Source organism: Cupressus sempervirens, chromosome 4 (genome assembly GCF_028749045.1).
Source record: "Cupressus sempervirens isolate cs-2001-9-10 chromosome 4, ASM2874904v1, whole genome shotgun sequence".
NCBI lineage: Eukaryota > Viridiplantae > Streptophyta > Pinopsida > Cupressales > Cupressaceae > Cupressus > Cupressus sempervirens.
In genome coordinates, this window is record NC_143121.1 from 143717035 (window position 1) to 143727620 (window position 10586).

Here is a 10586-nt window from a genome sequence, read left to right on the forward strand (position 1 = left end):
GTTATGTTGAATTTGATGAAGTCAAAGATTGCAAAATAGATAATGAGATGTGGATCAAGCTAAAAGAAATATATGAAGGAGATGAAAATGTAAGAAGGGTTGAGGTTAAAAGTATTAGAGGTCATTTTGATTAGATGAAAATGAGAGAAGATGAGAACATTGCAAAATATGTGGAGAGGATCAAAACAAGTGTAAGTGCAATCAAAGCATCTGGAGGAGACATTGAAGAGAAAATGGTTGTAAGAAAAGTAATTAGAACTCTTCTTCCTATTTATGAAATTAGATTGTCTTCTATTAAAGAAATGAGATGTGATCAAATAATAAAATATCTTTGGATGCTCTAGTTAGAAGATTAACAACTTTTGAATTAGATAACTTTGATAACTATATTCCTAGTTCAAAGGTTATTGAATCTATTTTTAAAGTTAAACTCTCACTCAAAGAAAATGATAAGAAATCAAAGTTTAGTCAATTAGGAAGTGAATAATATGAATAAAAATAAAGTTTAGATAGTGATCTTGAAGTTGTTGAGGCCCTACTTGCAAGGAAGTATTCCAAAGGTAGAGGAAAGTACAAAGGTAAATTTCCTCTGATCTACTTTTCTTGTGAAGAAGTTGTCACATTGTTGCAAGGTGTCCAAATAAAGAAATCAAAGATGAAAAGAAAAAAATTAAGCACAAAGGCAAGAAGGATTCCAAGAACTATAAGGACAAAGGAAATAAATCTTGTTTTATAGCTAAAGATTCTGATAACAGTGAAGATGAAATGGTATATATTATTGTGAAAGATGAATCTAATGATGAAGGAGATAAGATGGCACTTATCTCTCATGTTAGCAAAATTGATATATGGATTATTGATAGTGGTTGTTCACACCATATGACTAGAGACAAAACAAAATTTGAGCACATAAAATATTATGATGTAGGTAGTATGAGATTTGGAAACAATGAACCTTGTAACATAAAAGGATGTATTTCATTGACTAAAGAACTTGTATGTGTCAATCTTTATTGGGTTGAAGGACTAAATCATAATCTAATAAGTGTGGCATAGTTGAATAATATTGGATTCAAGGTAGAATTCATGAATGGACAGGCCAAACAATTGGATGGAAAAGGAAATTTGGTTAGATCTGGCAAGAAAACAAAAGGTAATCGATTTTATCTTGATCTCAGTGATTGTTCATGTTTTATTGCTCAAGTAGAAGAAAGTTGGTTTTGGAAAAAAATGATATGTCATGTAAACTTTGATAATTTGGTTAATATAAACAAACATAAAAGAGTAAGAGGCATTCCCAGCTTGAAGAAACCTAATATGGGTTTATGCAAGAATTATCAAATTGGTAAGATGTGAAAGACTACTTTCAAAAGCAAAAACTATAAGTTAGAAGAAGTCTTAGAAATTTTTCATATAGACTTATGTGGACCTATTGAAATAGAGAGTTACAGTGGAGAAAATTTTTTTATTCTTTTTTTTTTATGACTATTCTAGAATGATGACTGTAATGTATCTAAAAGAAAAATTAGAAGCCTTTCAAAAGTTCAAGTGGTATTTGGCAAGAGTAGAAAAAGAAACTAGAAAGAGGATGAAATGTTTAAGATTAGACAGAGGTGGTGAATTCATTTCTAATGAATTCAATAATCTCTGTGTTGAAAGAGGAATTAAAAGACAAGTATCAGCCCCTAGTACATGACCACATAATAGTATAGCTGAAAGAAGAAATAGATCGATCATGGATTGTACAAGAAGCCTAATGATTGAAAAGAATATTCCTCTCAAATACTACAAGGAAGCTATTATCACTATAGTTCATACCTTGAATAGTGTATAGTTGAAGAAAGACTAATGCAAAACTCCTTATCAACTATGGTATGGCTAAAAATCTAATGTAAGTTACTTGAAAGTATTTGGCAACAAATGTTATATCTTGAAAGAATCTAGAAAAGGAAAATTTGATGTAAAAGGTGATGAAGGCATATTTCTAGGATTCTCTTGCAAAAGTAAAGCATACAAATGTTTAAATTTGTCTACTCATAAAATCATAGAAAGTGCACATGTTAGAATTGATGAGTTTGTAGAAAAGAGTGAGGAAGAAAGTAACAAGGAGCCAAAGGACTACAAAAGATTTTTTTACTATGAACCTAATACCCTACCAAATCTATTTAAAATATAGGAAGCTTCATCTCCCAAGTCTCCAAAATCTCAAATACTTATCAAGTTGTAGATAGTACAACCCAAGTTGTAGTTTAAATAACTTGAGTCATAGTCAAAGGCTATCGAGCTAGTTCAAACTGAGTCTAATGGACCTAAGTTATAGATAGAAGGACTCGAGCTTGAAATTAAAGTTCATAATGAATATAGTGGAGCTCATTCAAATCCCAAAGAACCCGTGTTAGGAAGATATGCTAGAAGGCATCATGCACTTGATCATATCATTGGAGGAAAATTTGATGGAACTATGACAAGAAGCAAATTAAAAGGTACATGTTTACTTGCTGAATTTGAACCTAGAAGTGTTAAAGATGCTCTGTAAAATGAAAGTTGGATTGAAGAAATGAATGAAGAGATAGAAAAGATAGAAAAGAACAAAACTTGGACTCTTGTTCTTAGACCCAAAGATAAAAATGTAATTGGTACAAAGTGGGTATTCAGAAATAAGTTGAATGAAGATAGAAAAGTTTTAAGAAACAAAGCAAGATTAGTGTGCAAAGGCTATTGTCAAGAAAAAGATATTGATTATGGTGAGACTTTTGCTCCTATAGCAAGAATATAAGGTGTTAAAACTTTACTAGGATATATAAAACATAGAGGATTTAAAGTATACCTGATGGATGTTAAATCTGCAATCTTGATGAGGAAGTCTACATTGCTAGCAAAAGAGACATGGTTTGCAAGTAACAAAAGCATTATATGGTCTTAAACAAGCTCCCAGAGCTTGGTATGAAAGACTTCATAATTACTTGGTATAGATTGGCTTTCAAAGAATAAATGATAATAGCAGTCTATATATCAAAGAAAGACCAGATAACAAGATTGTATTGGTAGAGATATTTGTTGATGATACTCTATTTACAGGAAATGATGACTTGTGCACAACATTTTAAGAAGAAATGAGTAAATAATTTGAGATGTCCATATTTGGTGAGATAAAATTCTTTTTTGGGTTATAGATATATCAGAACAAAAATGGTATCTACATCACTCAATCTAAGTATATCAAGGAGATATTGAAGAACTTTGGAATGGAAGATTCAATACTAGTTGGAACCCCTATGTCTACTGGACATAAGATTTCCAAGAATGATGATTCCAAAGAAGTAGATCAGATCACATATAGATCAATGATTGGAAAATTGTAGTATGTAGTATATGCAAGGCCTGGCATTGCTCTAGCAATTGGAATAGTGGCAAGATTCTCAACAAATCCCAAAGAAAATCACATGATGGAAATCAAGAGAATCAGGAGATATCTAAAAGGTACTAAAAACTATGGCTTATGGTATAAACTTGGAGGCAATTTGGACTTGGAGGTATTTACTGATGCTGATTGGGAAGGAAGTATTGATGATAGAAAAAGCACTAGTGGTGGAGCATTCTTTCTTGGTAAAAGACTAGTATCTTGGACAAGAAAGGATTTTTTTTTACATCTCAATCCATTGCTGAGGCAGAATATGTGGTAGCAATAGTTAATTGTTCTAATACTGTTTGTTTCAAAAAACTATTGGAAGGAATGAAGATAGAGATCAAGGATCCAACAATCATATACTATGATAACACTAGTGCAATTAACATATCAAAGAATCGAGTGATGCATACCAAAATAAAGCACATTGCTATAAAATATCACTTCTTAAGAAAGTTGGTGCAGGATAAAGAAGTTAGATTAGAATATGTTAATAAAAAGAAATAGATTGCAAACATATTCACCAATCCATTACCTAAGGATGCATTTTTGTATCTAAGATAATTAAAGTTCACTAAATAAAGCTTAGTGATGCATTAGAAAAAGCTAGTTGAAGATCAATAAGTTGGTGCAAAATTGACAAGGGCATATTGCAAATGAATCAGTACTTAAGGTACATTGATATTAATAGAGATGCTATTTTCTGCATGTGTTGTCAAAGAGGGAGAAGTTTACTATCATATCTCATAGAAATTTGTGTCATTCCAAAGAAGTACAAGTTTGATATAAGAGGGAGAAAGCTCTACAAATAAAGAATGAACTTCTTATAAGTTGTTGTAGATAGAGGAAGAATCTAGGGAAAGAAAGAGATCATACTGACAGAGGGAGTTCTCAAGAATAAATCCAAGATTTCCTTGTGTTATGACATGTTGTGTTGCCATCAATGCCAAAGAGGGATATTTTTGGATACAATTGATTAATTTTTTATTTTCTTTAATGTTACACAAATGTAATATCATTATCAATCATTATATGCCAAGCTCACTTGGGCAGTGAAGATAGTTTTCTGTGTCTACTGAGCATTCCTATGGTTGCCTAGTTTAAAAGGAAGTATCTACTAAGTTCACCCAGGCATCAAAGAAAAGTATGTAGAAGATGAGTGTTAACCAAGCTCACTCAATTAATGAAGGAAAGTTGGATGGAATGAATGCTAATTGAGCTCACTAGGTTGCCAAAATATTTTTGCTAGTTTGCAATGTTAACTAAGCTTTTGTTAGTTAACATAGGAAATCATTTTTGAGTAAGTTTCTACCAAGGTGGGTCGGCAAATGAAGGATTTTATTATTTTGGCATATTATACTTAATTGATTTATCTATTGATTCTAGCTAACTAAGGTGATTAATATTAATTATTCCAAGCCGCATTTGAGCTAACTTGACAACGTGAAAGATATAAGTATAAGGTCAAGTTGGGATTTCAAACTATGCAAGTATGAAGAAATAATTGAAGTTTTAATGATGAAGAGAGGAAGAAAATTGAAGGATAAGAAAGATATCCTTATGGAGCAAAAAAGCTATATTCAATAAGGAAGGATCAAGTACTAGTTAGAAGAGAGATATGTAATTAGCAATTTAGTTGCATTCAAATCAAGTTATCTCATTAATACTTTCTAACCATTGTAGTAGTGATCTAAATCTCTTAATAGAGTTGGCTTAATAGTTATTTTCAAATCCTCTAACAAAGTGGCAATTCTATTGAATTGTCTCAAGACTTTTAACAAGGACACTCCTAATAGGTTGATTAAATCCTTTAATAGGGTCACACCTAATAGTATGTTTTCAAACCTTTAATAGGGTTGGCTCCTAACAGGGCTCACTTTAGAAGAGTGAAAATAGTAACTAGTTGCAATTGATGGTTTTTCTTAAATTGGGTTTCCATGTTAAATCTGGGTGTTAAATGTGTTCTGCTATTTTCTTTTATATGTTTGCAACTAAGTTAAAGTAATGGTAATCATAGATAACATCTAAAGTTTGTATGTTAATCATTTACTGAGCACATTTAGTAATTATCAGGTTACAATAGTTTATGTATGTTTATTAAGCATCAGTAGTATTTAGTTTTCAGTTTGTACTGACATCTAAGGAATCAAAGATTTATTTTAGCAGTAACTAATTCACCCCTTCCCTCTTAGTTACTCCTCTTATATTTCCAAAAATCACCAAGTCGCATAGGCGGGGATGCACCATCTCACACACCTTCTTCAATAGAGGTAAACCTTAATTATTGTAATTGTTCAAATTATATAGAAACAAATTTTGTATTATTATGTTTTTTTCATTCTGGCTTTGGAGTTATTTTGATGGAATTTTAGTAATATTGAATTTTGTAGATACACATTAGTTGTATCAAATTTTTCTTTCAAAACCATATGTTCAAATACAAATAGTAAGTACAACATGTCAAATACTTTCATTTTGCCACTAATTTCTAAGAATTACTAATCTTTTTTCATAGGGCAACAAGGGTAGACCACCAGGCATAGGTGGGGATGCACCACCTCACACACCTTCAATATATGTAAACATTAATTATTGTAATTTTTATTGTGATATAGAAACTAATGTCATATTATTATGTTCTTTTTGTTATGGCTTTGGAGTTATTTTGATAAAATTTTACTAATATTGAATTTTGTAGATATACACATTAGTTACACCAAATTTTTTTTTCAAAACTATATGTGTGGATACAAACATTAAGTACAACATGTCAAATACTTTCATTTTGCTACTAATTTCTAAGAATTACTAACTTTTTCACAGGGAAACATCGATAGACCACCACACACAGGCAGGGATGCACCATCTCACACACCTTTAGTGGAGGTAAACATTAATTATTGTAATTTTTATTATTACATAGAAACAAATGCCATATTATTATGTTCCTTTTGTTATGGGTTTGGAGTTATTTTGATGGAATTTTACTGATATTGAATTTTGTAGATATACACATTAGTTACACTAAATTTTTCTTTCAAAACCATATATGTAGATACAAACATTAAGTAAAACATGTCAAATACTTCCATTTCATTGCTGATTTCTAAGAATTACTAATCTTTTTCATAAGGGAACATGGGTAGACCACCACACATAGGCAGGGATGCACCATCTCGCACACCTTTAGTGGAGGTAAACATTAATTATTGTAACTTTTATTGTTATATAGAAAAAAATGTTGTATTATTATTTTTTTGTTTATGAATTTAGAGTTATTTTGATGAATTTTTACTAATATTGATGTCACAATTGATAGGATAAAACTAGAATAATAGTAGATCGAATGTGATCTAAAATACAAGCATCATTTCTATATGACATTGCCCTTAGTGTTGACCCTATGTTCATGGCCCAACAATTCAAAAAAAGATACAATGATAAAATTGTTAACATTATCATCAAGTGTGACACAAGTGAGGAGAAAGAGGCACAAAAAAAAGAATTGGACCATTGGGTCCAATCTTTGAAGGTAAGTTGTAATTAATCTAAAGCAATAATAGAAGTTCAATAAATGTTAATATTTTATAGTATCTTATGGATCATGATATAAAATATTATGTGTTCTTGTACAAAAATATGTGATAGCTATGACATTGCATGGTGAACATGGTGAGGGTTGTAGCGCACAACATTTGTGTAAGTAACACTTTCTTTCTTTGCTTTCATCAACATTATAACACTTAACCTTTTTTTTGGATGCTTCTAGTTAGTATCTCATTTCATCTTTATCCATTGCAAATGTCTTTGCTAATAATATTATATTCTTCAGCTCATGATGAAGTGCGGATGCCTTCTTCAGTCAACGGTCCAATATTGCCTTATGCATTGTCAACAACAAGGAGCATGCAAACATCCTTTTCTATGCCCACTACAACTAGTAAAACCCTATTTTTTATTATATTTTGTAATGTGCAAATAATGCATTATTTTTTTGTTGTGTGGATTTTGTACTCATGTGCCTATTTTGTGCACTAATAGATAAACCTTCAATTGATAGAGCAATAGAGGCCAGCACTACTGAAGCTGATCCATTTCCTGGAGCAATCTATGTGATCCAGCACTACAAGAAAACTATGCTTCCATTAAAATTATGAAAGCTTCCAGGTGCTTTAAAATTGTTATTATTTAAAGTTTAATTTTAGTTTACTTATACATAACTCATTTTGGACTGATAATCCCTTTATGTTTTTGTAGGTAATAATGTTTTCTTTGATCATCTTTTTGATATGAAATTGAGGCTATTTGGACCCACCATATGTAAAAGGTACATAGTTTCATATCATTGCTATATAATTTTACTTTTCTGCCATTCATTGTACTATATTAAAGTTATTGATCTAACAATTTTTTTTTTTTAAAAGGTAGAATGTACAGGCTTTTGAATTAAAAAATCAGTTGATTACATCTTTTGAGGACCTATTTGGAAAAAAACATTTATGACACCACCCTACTTCTTAAAAGAGCATCAAGGTATATAAAGAATACAAGGGATCAATATAGAAGGGGTCTTAAGGAAAACCCAAAAAATAATTTTCCTCCCATGATTCTACCAATGGAGTGGAATGAAATAATAGAAGATGCAAAGGAGAAAAGGCTATGTGAAAATAGAGTAAATGAACTAGCATAGGGGAAAAGAGGGTATGTCATGATATTATTAAGTACAGTGTAATCATGCACTAATTATTGATCTTTTTAAATATATAATCTAACATATTTGAAATTTTTCATAGACTACAAGACACATCTGTGGCTACAAAAGTGAAACTATAAAAAGTTTTCCAACACAAACTTGGCTCTAGTGGCTATATGAATCTTTAGTCTTGACATGTAAGTAATAGCAATGAAATTTCATAATTTTTTTAATATAATGTTGCAAAAAATTTTGTTTAATGAAACCATACATGAAAAATTAACAATATTAAGCAAAAAATATAGGGCTCAAAATTCAATGTGGAGCTCACGGATGAAGATAGAAAAATTGCCTTGAAGAAAGTCTATAAAGTCATGGCTACATGCTTATGCCAAGAATTTGAAGGCCTTGCCCAAGAATTTGATGCACCAAATGAGACACAGATAAATTGATTATATGAAAAGTAAATGAAATTGAATAGTTAAGAAATTTCTTTTTGGGTGTTAGTTTTGAACATAAATTGATTGTATAACAATGTGCTTAACATTTCACTGCAGCCTTCCTATCCTATCATATAACCTGCTCGTGATGAAGGCCATGATGTGCATTATAGTGGTGGAGGTATTAATTTTTTATTGGAAATTAATTATGAAATTATAAATATAATTTGACATCTTCATTGCAATTTGACGTATATCCTTTTTTTGAATAGTTTAGAGCATGTTGAACATCATGGTGAAGGAGTGGAGCATCTTCCAAGTGTTTAGCATATTGACATGGTGGTGGATCAAAATGTTAATGTACATGATGTGGCATCATTAGGTAAGAAAAATGCATATTATAGTGTACTAGTACTTAATTATAAACTTGTAATAGTTTAAAAAATATATATATATCAATTTAGCCCATTTACTTGTTCTTGCAATAGAGCCCCCTTTAGTGCAGTAGTCTCTTGCTCCTCCAAATAGGAAGAGCCATCATAATTTGACATTACATGTGCCACAAGAGGAGAAAAATGAGGAAGATATTGATGCTCCTATCAACCTTTTTCTTAATAGATCTAAGAAAAACAAAAATAAGAAATGATGTTTTAAAAATACTATTTGATAAACCTTGTTGGATAATGAAAGAACTTCATTTTAAGTAATTATCTATGAATGTTTTGTATTAATATTGATTTTTATTTTATTCTAATGAATATTGTTATGTGTTAATGAAGTATTGATTAATATTATGTATTAATGAATTTTATATCATATTAATGAATGTTATGTGATTGTATTGATTGAATGTTATAGTTCATAAATGGATGAATGAATGAATAAGTATGTAATTAGATGATAATGGGTAATTTATATTGATGTTAGGGGGAGGGAGGTGAGGCTAGATGAGCTTCCACCTTCACATGGTTGGCCTTGTCAAGTAGAGAATATTATAGTATTCTCAAAACCAAGTAAAACCCAAACTAACATACCAAGGAATTGCAAAACCCAAATCCATCTACCTCTCATCTTCTAATCCCAATAACTCATCTTTACTATTACTTTTTACATATTTAGTATTCTATTATTCCCAATCTTGATAATGGTAGCCTCCATCATTTTGGTAAGTTGTTCCTATCCTATCCTTTTATTTTTAAAAATGTGCCTATTTCTCTCCTACCATAACTTCCATATGACAATAGATGGTGTTGTAGTCCACAAGACACCATACAAATAGTCCTTATTTTGAATAGATGTTTTTCTTTGGTCTTAGCTATTTTTCTAATTAGGTAATTATAGCCCTCCTGAGTGTTCTAGTTTCTAGTAGTCACTTGATAGTTGCTTTGAACAACCTCAACCTCATAAGAAATTGAGAAACCATAGTCAATGAGGACTATTGGAGCAACCTTCATTGTTGCATCCAAACCAAGGTAACCCATTTACTTTGTTTTTGTATACCATGGAAAGAAATGTAAATTTATCTCCATATTCCAATCTTATTAAACTAATTTCTCCTCTTTCTCTTTTAGTGCTCAAAATTGGTATTGCTATTCAAAGACGGTAGTAGAGAAAGCAATGTGTGAGTATGTGATGTTTAAAGATATTCTTCATTTGATAACATTTTAAGTTTCTTTTAATTTGAACAATGAGCATATTAACCCATAATTAGGTGACAAAATTTTTACTAACGTTGTTCTTAAAACTAGATTTAGAAGAGTTTAATAACATTTGGTAAAAATGTTTATATATTTCTCTTCTCTGCAAAATCTTCTATTCTTTAAAAACTATATCAATTCATCATAAGATGATATGATTTTACACCTTGTTCTTTTACAAAAATGGCATTTGATAAAAAAATATGAATACTTGTTTGCTGTAATCATTGGAATGACAATGGTCATGGTGGCTGGAACTAGCATTGTTGTTGGTGGAGATCACACAAACGATATGTGGCCCTCTTGTTTTTGTTTTTACTTTTCTTGTTATTATATTTTAGTGATATATA